The 12,584-nt window shown below is 41.3% G+C and overlaps 1 protein-coding gene across 1 annotated transcript in view; it reads left to right on the top strand.

The window, feature by feature from the left end:
- The window catches only part of TDRD3 (tudor domain containing 3), a 231,438-nt gene extending 227,744 nt beyond the window's left edge, over nucleotides 1-3,694 (top strand). The window contains exon 14 of the mRNA XM_052650002.1: nucleotides 3,459-3,694. The gene's annotated coding sequence lies outside the window, so the exon portion shown is untranslated. The remainder of the gene's footprint in view (nucleotides 1-3,458) is intronic.
- Nucleotides 3,695-12,584: the final 8,890 nt, after the last annotated feature.

Raw genomic sequence — 12,584 nt, 5'->3', positions numbered from 1 at the left:
CAGTCCATGGGGTCACAAAGAGTCAGACACAACTGAGCAACTGAACTGAACTGATTTAGTTTTACAGATGAATTTTAAAGCTTCACTTTCGTGGTAGGGTAGAGTCCTCTGAAGATAATCTAAAACCTGAGGAAGATTTGAAGAAGGGAAGAGGCAGTCGCTACAAGAGAATGTGTGAACCAAAACAGCGTTACTGGTGGTGGTAGAAGAGTATCACTTTAGACTCCTTAAGAGTTTGACCTTGATGTGTTCAGTGCTATCATGAACTTCTGAATAAGAATGATATGATCAAAATTAAGCTTAAGAAATACTGCTGTTGGATATAGGATGTATTAAGCACCAGAAGGGAAAGAATCTAGGAAGCTATTGCATTGGTCTAGCTGAAGAGTAATTAGAGCTTCAAGTTTCGCTGTGAAAAGAGAGAAATGGCAGACCTGTGTAGACTTTGACATATCAGAGGAGGTTCGCTACTGCCATGGAGGTTACGGCTCAGTATGTAGAGTGGTTTAGTGAATGGTGACTCAGTGTTAATTTCACTTCTAGTTTCTTTGATGAAAGAATAGTCTTCATAGTTTTACATATTAACCAAAACCTTGAAGCTGATCACCGAGCATAGTTGTTTAGTTGTCCGACTCTTTTGTGACCCCGTACACTGTAGCCCTTGAGGCACCTCTGTCCATGAGATTCTGGAGTGGGTTGCCACTTCCCTCTCCAGGGGATCTTCCTGACCCAGGGATTGAACCCATGTCTCCTGCATTGCAAGCGGATTCTTTATTGCTGAGCCACCAGAGAAGCCCCTTTGAAACCAATAGCTAAACATATATTACTATATAAATATCATGACCTTCTTTATTTTCCAAGGTCCAGGTTTTAACCCCATTTTTAGCTAGTAGAAGATGTATTTTTAGATGGCTTTCTGTTTGTTTGTGGGTGTTTTTTTTTTCGGCAATCTAGACCAGCATCCTTTTACAAAATTTTTGAAATCAAGGTCAGGGAAGTGATCACTATAAAGATAGATGTTATAGAACCCCATGAAGCCAGCAGGAGAGGCACCATGTGAGGATCAGTTCAGTTCAGTTCAGTCGCTCAGTCGTGTCCAGCTCTTTGCGACTGCATGAATCACAGCATGCCAGGCCTCCCTGTCCATCACCAACTCCCAGAGTTCACTCAGACTCATGACAATTGAGTCAGTGATGCCATCCAGCCATCTCATCCACTGTTGTCCCCTTCTCCTCCTGCCCCCAATCCCTCCCAGCATCAGGGTCTTTTCCAATGAGTCAACTCTTCGCATGAAGTGGCCAAAGCATCATTCCTTCCAAAGAAATCCCAGGGCTGATCTCCAGAATGGACTAGTTGGATCTCCTTGCAGTCCAAGAGACTCTCAAGAGTCTTCTCCAACACCACAGTTCAAAAGCAACAATTCTTCAGCACTCAGCCTTCTTCACAGTCCAACTCTCACATCCATACATGACCACAGGAAAAACCATAGCCTTGACTTGATGGACCTTTGTTGGCAAAGTAATGTCTCTGCTTTTCAATATGCTGTCTAGATTGGTCATAACTTTTCTTCCAAGGAGTAAGCGTCTTTTAATTTCATGGCTGCAATCACCATCTGCAGTGATTTTGGAGCCCCCAAAAATAAAGTCTGACACTGTTTCCACTGTTTCCCCATCTATTTCCCATGAAGTGATGGGACCGGATGCCATGATCTTTGTTTTCTGAATGTTGAGCTTTAAACCAACTTTTTCACTCTCCTCTTTCACTTTCATCAAGAGGCTTTTTAGTTCCTCTTCACTTTCTGCCATAAGGGTGGTATCATCTGCATATCTGAGGTTATTGATATTTTTCCGGGCAATCTTGATTCCAGCTTGTGCTTCTTCCAGCCCAGGGTTTTTCATGATGTACTCTACATATAAGTTAAACAAGCAGGGTGACAATATACAGCCTTGACCTACTCCTTTTCCTATTTGGAACCAGTCTGCTGTTCCATGTCCAGTTCTAACTGTTGCTTCCTGACCTGCATACAGGTTTCTCAAGAGGCAGGTCAGGTGCTCTGGTATTCCCATCTCTTTCAGAATTTTCCACAGTTTATTGTGATCCACACAGTCAAAGGCTTTGGCATAGTCAATCGGGCAGAAATAGATGTTTTTCTGGAACTCTCTTGCTTTTTCCATGATCCAGCGGATGTTGTCAATTTGATCTCTGGTTACTCTGCCTTTTCTAAAACCAGCTTGAACATCTGGAAGTCATGGTTCATGTATTGCTGAAGCCTGGCTTGGAGAATTTTGAGCATTACTTTACTATCGTGTGAGATGAGTGCAATTATGAGGTAGTTTGAGCATTCTTTGGCATTACCTTTCTTTGGGATTGGAATGAAAACTGACCTTTTACAGTCCTGTGGCCACTGCTGAGTTTTCCAAATTTGCTAGCATATTGAGTGCCGCACTTTCACAGCATCTTATGAACCCCTCTGAGCTGGTTCAGTCTCACAGGTAATTTAACTAAGCCTGTGGCTTCCCCTGCCTGCTCCCCACCTTTATCAGATACCATTCTAGCAGAAACGCTCTGGGTGGCAACAACAGAGAAGGCTGAGAGAGGTGGTGAGAGAGGCCCTATTTGCTCCAGTCCTGTTTCAGCTTCATGGAGGAAAGAAACTGTGCAGGCAGGGACGGGAAGCATTCCCATGGCTGCATTCAAATGGCTCATAAGTCCTCTGAAGTAAATAGTCTGCTGATTAGAAAATAGAGATTTGGGTACTATTATCCTCATGAGAATAATAGTGAGGAAAATAGTACCCAGTAATAGTGAGGATAATAGTACCTCAGAGGACTTATGAGCCATTTGAATGCAGCCATGGGAATGCTTCCCATCCCTGCCCACCCAGTTTCTTTCCACCATGAAGCTGAAACAGGACTGGAGCAAATAGGGCCTCTCTCACCACGTCTCTCAGCCTTTTCTGTTGTTGCCACCCAGAGCGTATCTGCTAGAGTGGCATCTGATAAAGGTGGGGAGCAGGCAGGGGAAGCAACAGGCTTAGGTGAATTACCTGTGAGACTGAACCAGCTCAGAGAGGTTCATAGGGGAAATGGAGGTGGGTAGGATGGGGGTAGATATGATTCAGTGGCAGACTGCATCTTTTTTAGGTCACCCTCTGTTAAACTCTGCTCAGTTAATCCAGATTCGTGAAGCAACATGCTAGCAATAGAGGGACTAACAGTGACAGAGATGTACTTTAAAAATTTCTAGAAGGAAAAATTATTTTTTAAAGACTTTGCTTTTTGTTTATGTACTGATTTATAGAAATTATGTTTATAAATTAGCAATGTCCAGTTTGCTCTGCTTGTGATCTATTGATATTTGTATAAACACTTCACAGTTACAGGTAGGTTTCAGCAGTGTATGTATGAAGAAGTCAAGTTGAGGTGCCAATTTCACTCTTTTCTTCTCTTCTTAAATAGAGTCTTTATGAAGAAAGGAGCTCTTGACTGAATCATCCTGGTCAGAACCTGTTGATAGACCTCCTGCTTTCCCTTCGGAGTAAGATGCAGACATGGTGGATATTATTATTTGGAGAACTAAAAGGCAGATTTTAGGGGGAAAAAAAAAAATTCAACCCACATTAAGAATGGGGGAAAATTACAAAGTTAAATAAAGTAACTTTTACAAGTGGAAGAATTTTTTCTTCTGCCATCAATAAAACCAATGCACTATTAAATACATTGTTTTGCTATATGTTTCATTTGCTGAACGTTATTTTTCTTGTTCATCTCATATTAACCCCATACTAATTGCCTCCTGTAGAATGGCAGTTACAGCATACTGAAGCTCCACTGTAATTATAGAATAAACTGACTGACACAGTTTGCCACATTTCTCAACAAAACAACCTGAACCCAAATAGCAGTTCTTAGTATGGTAACACTGCTAAATATGACAGCAAAAATATATTCAAAACTTGAATATGTTATTTTAGCAGTCTATTAATGTAATTCAATCAAAAAACAGGCATTCCCTTCCTTATAAAACATGCAGTGGATCTTTTAAGATGCATCTGGTTGCAGATAACAGAAAACCCAGCTCTAACTGGTTAAACACTAAAGTGCTGGCTTATTTCACTTACCAGAAGCACATTAAGTTTCCGTTGGTTTAATTGAGTGACTCAGAGTTGTCATGAAAGATCCTGACCCTTATTCTTTTCATCTCGTTTCTGCTTTCCATGACATAAGCTTCATTCTTCAGCTCTGTATGATCCCAGGATGGCTATAGCTTCCTGAGCTGTTCAGTGCAGGGATGGGGTTGGGGTCCCTTCCAGAAGTACACTCAGAAGAGAAAAGAAACTTTCCCTCTTAGGCTGCCTTTACCTGTGTTGTGTGACTTTTCAGCCTTTGAACCAGAAACTTCAGCAAGGGTCCGTGGGTGAGTTTAGGCCTGAGTCAAGTGGGGGTGATCTGCTTTCCTGAAAACATATTCAATCTGAGGGAGAGGATATATATGTGAAAGTCAGGGTACTTGCCAAAATGAAAGTGAGAGGGATTGGCAGAAGCAACCAGAATCTTCATTACAGACAACCAATGTGTCTAAGCTATAGATTCTTAATAGGACAAAAATAATAGCCCTATAGTCTCAGTCTTATGAAGTCAGAAGTGAGTGGTTAAAAAATAAGAAAGAGGGATGAAGGAAGGGAGGGAGGAAGGGGAAAATAGAATTCTCAGGTTAAAATAATTGACAAAAATTAGTACTTTGCTTTGATAGAGAAGGCCTTGGGCATTTTCTCAGGGCCTATTAACTCTTAAGTTTTGTTTATTTGTTAGCCCACAATCGTTTTTTTCTACAGTATCTTAATAAGTGAAAGAGTACAGGTGAGAAAAACATGGCTGATAGTATGGGGTTTTGTTTCTTATTATTTTTACCATCCCTATGCTTCATAACAAGAAATGGAGTGGCCTGGGCATTGCTTTCTTAAAAAAGATCTCCAAGTAATTCTAATGCATATCCTGGGTTGAAAACCAGAGGAAGGGCCATGTTGACTTTGACCACTAATAAGTTAGCCAGTAAAGGAAAAGGCAAAAGAACGTAAACCAAGGTCTGAGAGTAGCTTAAAGGACTGATTCTCTCCACTTTCTTGTTAGTAGATGAGGACAGTAGTCTCTAGGACAGTGCTAAGCATAGAAGAATCTCTAAAGTGGATGGCACTAGTGTTGCCTAGTGATTGTCATGGTAACAATCCCTAAGGATAGTTCTGTACAATAGTATGTGACATATATGATGTGACCTGAAGGCATCAAGGAAACGTTTAGGTTGGAAGGCAAGTGAGGCCAACCTATCTGACCTGGTGGCTGCTGGGGCACTGAAGGTGAAAGCAAGATGTACTTGACCAAGTAAAAACTAAGCTCCACTATGACTTTCTGTTACTAAGGACAGCTTCAGGCCTCAATGTGCAATAATAAAATAATTACTAGTTCGGTGAGGTTCTTCTAAGAGCATGGTGGTAAGTATTTTTCATTCGTTATCTTTGTCATCTTCACAACTCTAGGACTTCTTCCCCCTTTTCTGTTCTTACTCTTTGTTTTTGTTTTGGTTTAGTTTTTGTTATGGTTATATTCTATCAAGTTAATCATCCCCTTAGGTTTGTTTCACAGTTTGTCATCACCATGACGTGTGACATTCATTTGCATTGTTTGCTCCCAGTTCGATGACAGAGCCATCCCTTTCCCTTTTGTGGCCTCTTCCTCTCCCCTACCTCACTCCTTCCACTCCTTCCTTTTCTCTCTTCCTCTTGTTTCAAACCTTACTTTTCTTTGACTTTTCAGGTTCATACTCTTAGCTCAAGTTCTTAGTTTTTTTCCTTTCAAAAAGTGGTTCTATTTATAGTTCAAAAATTATTCAGTAAATATGTATGGAGTACTAACTGTGTTCTAGGTGCTATGCTGTAAATAAGACCAGCATGATGTCAAATCTCCCCAAGCTCTAGGTGTAGCTCCTTTTATCAGTTTGTTTCAGTATCTAATATATTATCCTCTTCGTGTTCCTTTTCTTTATCATCAACTTCCTTTCTTAAATGTATTTCATTGACTTTTACTTTTGCTAGACTTCTAATAATTATCAATTTTTAGTCTTAATATTTTACCTTCAATTCTGCTTTTCAAAATGTTAATTTTAAAAATGGTTTTTACCCCTGAGCTGTGGACATTAGTTTCTGAAGAAAGTCCTGGAGATACAGGGAAGCACCTGAATTTGTCTCCAAACTTTGGCCACTTCTCCAGAGCAGACCTGACCTGAAGGTCCGTTAGAACTGATAACCACTTTTCCCCACCCTATATGCACTCCACTTATTAAGATTCTACAGAAATAACTGTGGCCTAACTGAAGAAAACTGAGAGGTAACAGGCTCCAAGGGAATTCCTAAGATGCACTCTTTCAAAGCAAAGTAGTAAATTTTGTCAGTTATTTTGGCCAAAGGATTCCCTCCTCCCTACCTCCAACATTTCCTCCCTCCTTTGCTCTTTCTTTTCTTCTCTCTCTTTCTTTTCACTTCTAGCTTCAGAGGACTAAGAGTGAAGACACTGTTTCTGTAACATTACATGGTTTGTCGTTCACTGGACCATCCAGGTTTAGGCCATGATGACAACCCCTGCCCCCTCCCTGGCATTATGTGATTCTCTACTATTTTTATATAGATTCATCTCTCAAAGGCCTTTCTTTGTGACTCTACTCATCATGGCTAACCCCACTGCCCACAAGGAGTAAACATGGATGGAGCAAAGAAGGAAAATATGACTGACGGTGCTAAGAGGGGTGCTTCCACCGTGACCAGGCTGGAGCATCCAAACTTACCAGCACTGACCAATCACTGGAATGTATGGGAAAACAAGAGCTTGTCCCATGTTTGAGCAAGCTGGGGTGTCAGTGCATGACGTAGAGGGCTTTTAGTAGGCCCTGTCTGTAGCCTCATTTTAGGTAGATAGATAAATTATGCTATTTTTCAAAAGTAAAGTGTGTAAAAATGTTCATCACTCTTTTCTATCTCGCATTTTATCTTTCCAAAGCAACTGAGGATGGTAATGTCATTTACTAAGATGAAAAATACTGCAGTAAACCAGGTTTTGTGTTAGGGGGCAGAAATCTTACTGTTATCCTAGCTTTGTCACCTGGATAACCACACGGGTAATTTCATACGTGGAAGTCACATTTATATATGTGTTTTTTCAAAATATCAAAAAATTCTTGACATGAAATGCTATAGAAAGTTATCTTCAATAAAATAGCAAACTTTGGGCATGTGATGCAAAGAAAAGACCCTTATGACTCCTTAGAAAAAGATCCTGATGCTGGGAAAGATTGAAGGCAGGAGGAGAAGGGGACCACACATGATAGCTTATGGTGAATGACATTGGATTCATGATCTCCACAGAAGATTCAGCTTCAGGACCAGGGACCAGGCTTGATCACTCAAGAGCTCTTGTGTAGCAGAGTTTTATTAAAGTGAACAAGGGACAGAGAAAGCTTCTGACATAGACATCAGAAGGGGACTGAGAATGACCACTCACTAGTGTTAGCAAAGGAGCTGTATATGTTTTCAATTAGTTATAACAGGAAATCAAAAGAATGTCTCAAGTTTGTCAAGATCTTACTAGACCCACTCCCACAATTTACGTTTGAAAATAACAGGATTACTCAGAAGATTCTTAAGAAGGAGAAACATGTCCTCAAGCAAGATACATTGTTATATAGTCCTTAGTACAGAGTTCAAGCTGAGTTGTTTTGTTGTATAATTATCAGCTCTGGGCTTAAAGAAAAAAAGTTTGTCCTTTTCTTCTCCTTGAAAACCCAAGACCCCTATCTACTCCTTGAGAGCCCCAGACCCCATTCTCCTCAGGGACCCCGGACTTCTTATCAACCTGTCTAGGAATTGACTCTTTCACAGAGGATGAAATGGTTGGGTGGCATCACCGACTCAATGGACATGAGTTTGAACAAGCTCCAGGAGTTGGGGATAGACAGGGAAGCCTGGTGTGCTTCAGTCCATGGGGTCGCAAAGAGTCAGACACAACTGATTGACTGAACTGAACTGAACTGAAATAGCATAATATGCTTGCATAAAGGATAAGATAGGGCCAGAGACATCAGAAATGATTTTATACGAATAGGAAAGAGAACACATCTATGGTTAAAATTACGGAAACCTTGAATTTGGTGAATCAGTTCAGTTCAGTCGCTCAGTCATGTCCAACTCTTTGCAACCCCATGAATCACAGCATGCCAGGCCTCCCTGTCCATCACCAACTCCCGGAGTTCACCCAAACTCATGGACTGATTGGATCTCCTTGCAGTCCAAGGGACTCTCAAGAGTCTTCAACACCACAGTTCAAAAGCATCAATTCTTCAGTGCTCAGCTTTCTTCACAGTCCAACTCTCACATCCATACATGACCACTGGAAAAGCCATAACCTTGACTAGACAGACCTTTGTTGGCAAAGTAATATCTCTGCTTTTTAATATTCTATCTAGGTTGGTCATAACTAATAGTTTACATAAAATACCAGACCACCTGGCCTGCCTCCTGAGAAATCTGTATACAGGTCAGGAATAGTTAGAACTGGACGTGGAACAACAGACTGGTTTCAAATCAGGAAAGGAGTATATCAAGGCTGTATATTGTCATCCTGCTTATTAAACATATGCAGAGTACATCATGAGAAACGCTGGGCTGGAAGAAGCACAAGCTGGAACCAAGATTGCTGGAAGAAATATCAATAACCTCAGATATGCAGATGACACCACCCTATGGCAGAGAGTGAAGAAGAACTAAAGAGCCTCTTGATGAAAGTAAAAGAGGAGCATGAAAAAGTTGGCTTAAAGCTCAACATTCAGAAAACCAAGATCATGGCATCTGGTCCCATCACTTCATACAGAATAGATGGGGAAACAGTGAAAGACTTGTTTTTTAGGTTCCAAAATCATTGCAAATGGTGACACTGGCCATAAAATTAAAAGACACTTGCTCCTTGGAAGAAAAGTTATGACCAACCTAGATAGCATATTCAAAAGCAGAGACATTATTTTGCCAACAAAGGTCTGTCTAGTCAAAGCTATGGTTTTTCCAGTAGTCATGTATGGATGCGTGAGTTGGAGTATAAAGGAAGCTGAGCACCAAAGAATTGATGCTTTTGAACTGTGGTGTTAGCAAAGCCTCTTGAGAGTCCCTTGGACTGCAAGGAGATCCAACCAGTCCATTCTAAAGGAGATCAGTCCTGGGTGTTCTTTGGAAGGACTGATGCTAAAGCTGAAACTCCAATACTTTGGCCAACTCATGCGAAGTGTTGACTCATTTGAAAAGACTCTGATGCTGGGAGGGATTGGAGGCAGGAGGAGAAGGGGACAACAGAGGATGAGATGGTTGGATGGCATCACTAACTCGATGGACATGAGTCTGAGTAAACTTTGGGAGTTGGTGATGGACAAGGAGACCCAGTCTGCTGCAGTCCATGGGATTGCAAAGAGTTGGGCACGACTCTGCAACTCAACTGACTGCCTTACATACAATTGGAAGAAGATTGTACAATCAAGAGGAGCAGGTGTTCAGCCTGAGGAATAGATTCCATGTACTGAGATAGGTCCTTCTCTCTGGGATTCAAACATACTCAGGACCGTCTGTTGTTTAGTGCCAGTGAGTGCCTGGCAGACAACACGTGGGTGGCAGCACAGGGCTAGTTCCAAGAAAGATGTGGACACGAAGAAGGTCACACAGCACCCACCGGGTCCAGCACTGGAAGAAGTGCCCAGCTCAAGATGCAGACTTGAGTCAGGCACAAGAACTCAATCTTCTAAGATCTCCCTGTTGCCATGTTTGACAATCAGTGCAGAGAGAAGGCCTGATATATTACTTAAAATAAGGTCACTAATAAAGATTTCAAGGTGATGGTTATAAAGATGTTCAAATAATGAGGAATAAGAAAAGATATACAAGTGAAAAATATAAAGAAGAATTTAAACAGAGTTGAAGATACAACACCTGAAATAAAAAATACACTACAGAAAAATCAACAGTAGATTAGATGGCATAATGGAATGGCTCAGTGAACTGGAAAAGTAGTAACAATTACCCAAGCTTAATAGAAAAAAAGAAAAAAAAAAAGATTTTTTTTTTTTTAAATAAGGGAAGTAGAGTGTCAGAAGAATATGGCAGAAGAGTAAGATGGAGATGGCCAGCCTCCCCACAAATACATCAAAAACTTACCAAGATATGGAACAACTCCAACAAAGCAACCTCTTAAATGACAGCAGAAGATCCCAGGCTTCCAAAGAAGCAAGCTAAACTCCCTGGAATGAAGTAGGGGAAAAGATAGACATTAAAATGTACACATGCTAGAGAGAACTTAAGGACAGGAGCTTGTGCCCCAAGAGAGGGAGAGAGTTGTGAAGTTCATGCACTGGGAAATCCTTCACAGGCAGGAACAAGGGGAAGCTGCAGAACCTCAGAGAGCCATGCAAATCGGGGGCCCAAAAAGCAAAATACAGAGAGGGCTGCATTTCTCAGCCCATGAACAGCTCACAAGTCTTAGCCCTGCCAAGAGGGTTGGAGCAGGGAGATTAGAGATATGCACACAAGTCTCTGTTGAGCAGAAGGCGGACTCTGTGCCAAGAGAAGCACACAGGAGCCTCTACCAAACAGGGTGGACTAGGGGAACCAAGAGACCCACATAGAAGCCTCCAGCTGGCAAGCTATGGCCTGCAGCACAGTGTGAGACCAGGGGGCGGAGGCTCTGGGAAAGACCCCGGAGAGGCATAGGGGGCTGGCAACAGTGAGGATGTGCTGAGGGGCTCTTTTGACATGGCTGTGCAGATAGATGTGTCTATCACTGCCAATGGCACCCCACTTCAGTACTCTTGCCTGGAAAATCCCATGGACGAAGGAGCCTGGTAGGCTGCAGTCCATAGGGTCGCTAAGAGTTGGACATGACTGAGCAACTTCACTTTGACTTTTCACTTTCATGCATTGAAGAAGGAAATGGCAACCCACTCCAATATTCTTGCCTAGAGAATCCCAGGGATAGGGGAGCCTAGTGGGCTGCTGTCTATGGGGACACACAGAGTTGGACACTACTGAAGCGACTTAGCAGCAGCAGCATCACTGCCAAAGCTGAGAGGGCTGCCCAAAGCCATACTGAACATATAGACACCCCAAACAAAACCTTCCACTGGACACTGCATTGCCCTTCAGAGAGACAGAATCCAGCTCCATTGACCAGAACACATGCACAAGTCCGCCTAATGAGGAAACCATCACAAAACTCTAGACCTACCCCACTCACAGAGGGCAGACACCAAAACTAAGAACTATGATCTAGGACCTGGAGAAACTTTTTTGTTTTGTTTAAAAATCACCCTTTTTATCCCCCCTACATACCTTTGTATTGGCTTTTTGCAATTCTGTGGAGTTTTCCTTTTTTTCTCTCTTTTGTAAAACTTTCTTTAAAGATTGCTTTTCTTCCTTTTCTTGTGACTTTTAAAATTTTGTTTTTGTTCTGTTTGACTGTTTTCTTACTGTTCTTTTCCTACTATTTGTGTTCTTAGTTGCTCAGTCCAGTATGACTCTTTGCAACCCCATGGACTATAGGCTGCCAGGCTCCTCTGTCCATGGAATTCTCAAGGCAAGAATACTGGAGTGGGTTGCCATGCAGCTTCTCCAGGGGGATCTTCCCAACCCAGGGGTTGAACCCAGGTCTCCCACATTATAGGCGGATTTTTTACCATCTGAGCCATAGATGGTAAAGAATTCCTTAATATATATAAATCTTTTTCACAAACGTCTGTTTACCTTTGCTTTTCTGGTTTTTTTTTTTTTTTTTCTTTTCTCCTACTTTTTTTTTTTACCATTTATGTTAGTTTATTATGTTTCCTTTGCTATATTCTGCAGTTGGAACTCTGCTCTGGCTCAGTTTTCTGGTCTGTAAAGCCTGGGAAAAGGACACCTCAAATGGAGTAAGTGGGGGTGGGGAATGGAAAGATAGAGAAATATACCACAAATGAAGGAACAAAGTAGAAAATCACTAGGCCAAATAAACGAAGAGGAAATTACGTGAAAAAGAATTCAGAATAATGATAATAAAGATGTTCCAAAGAATGGAAAAAATGCAAGAACCAATTAACACAGTTAATGAAATTAACAAGGACAGAGAAGAAATAAATAATAAACAGATGAATAACACAATACTGAAATTAAAAACACTCTAGAAGGAACCCATAGTAGAATAACTGAGGCAGAAGAATGGATAAATGAACTGTAAGATAGAATGATGGAAATAACTGATGAAGAGGAGAATAAAGGAAAAATGAATAAAAAGAATTGAGGATAGCCTCAGAGAGACCTCTGGGACAATATTAAACACAGAAACTTATGAGTTATAGGTGTCCCAGAGGAAGAAGAGAAAAACAAAGGCACTGAGACAATTTTTGAAGAGATCATGGTTGAGAATATCCTCAACATGGGAAAGGAAATAATCAAGTCCAAGAAGCTCAAAGAGTTCCATACAGGACAAACCCAAGGAGAAACATGTTCAGACACATACTAATCAAGCTAACAG

This window comes from Budorcas taxicolor, chromosome 12, assembly GCF_023091745.1.
Source record: "Budorcas taxicolor isolate Tak-1 chromosome 12, Takin1.1, whole genome shotgun sequence".
Classification (NCBI taxonomy): Eukaryota; Metazoa; Chordata; class Mammalia; order Artiodactyla; family Bovidae; genus Budorcas; species Budorcas taxicolor.
The sequence above is the reverse complement of the archived record's forward strand: the minus strand, read 5'-3'. Positions and strand labels throughout refer to the sequence as shown.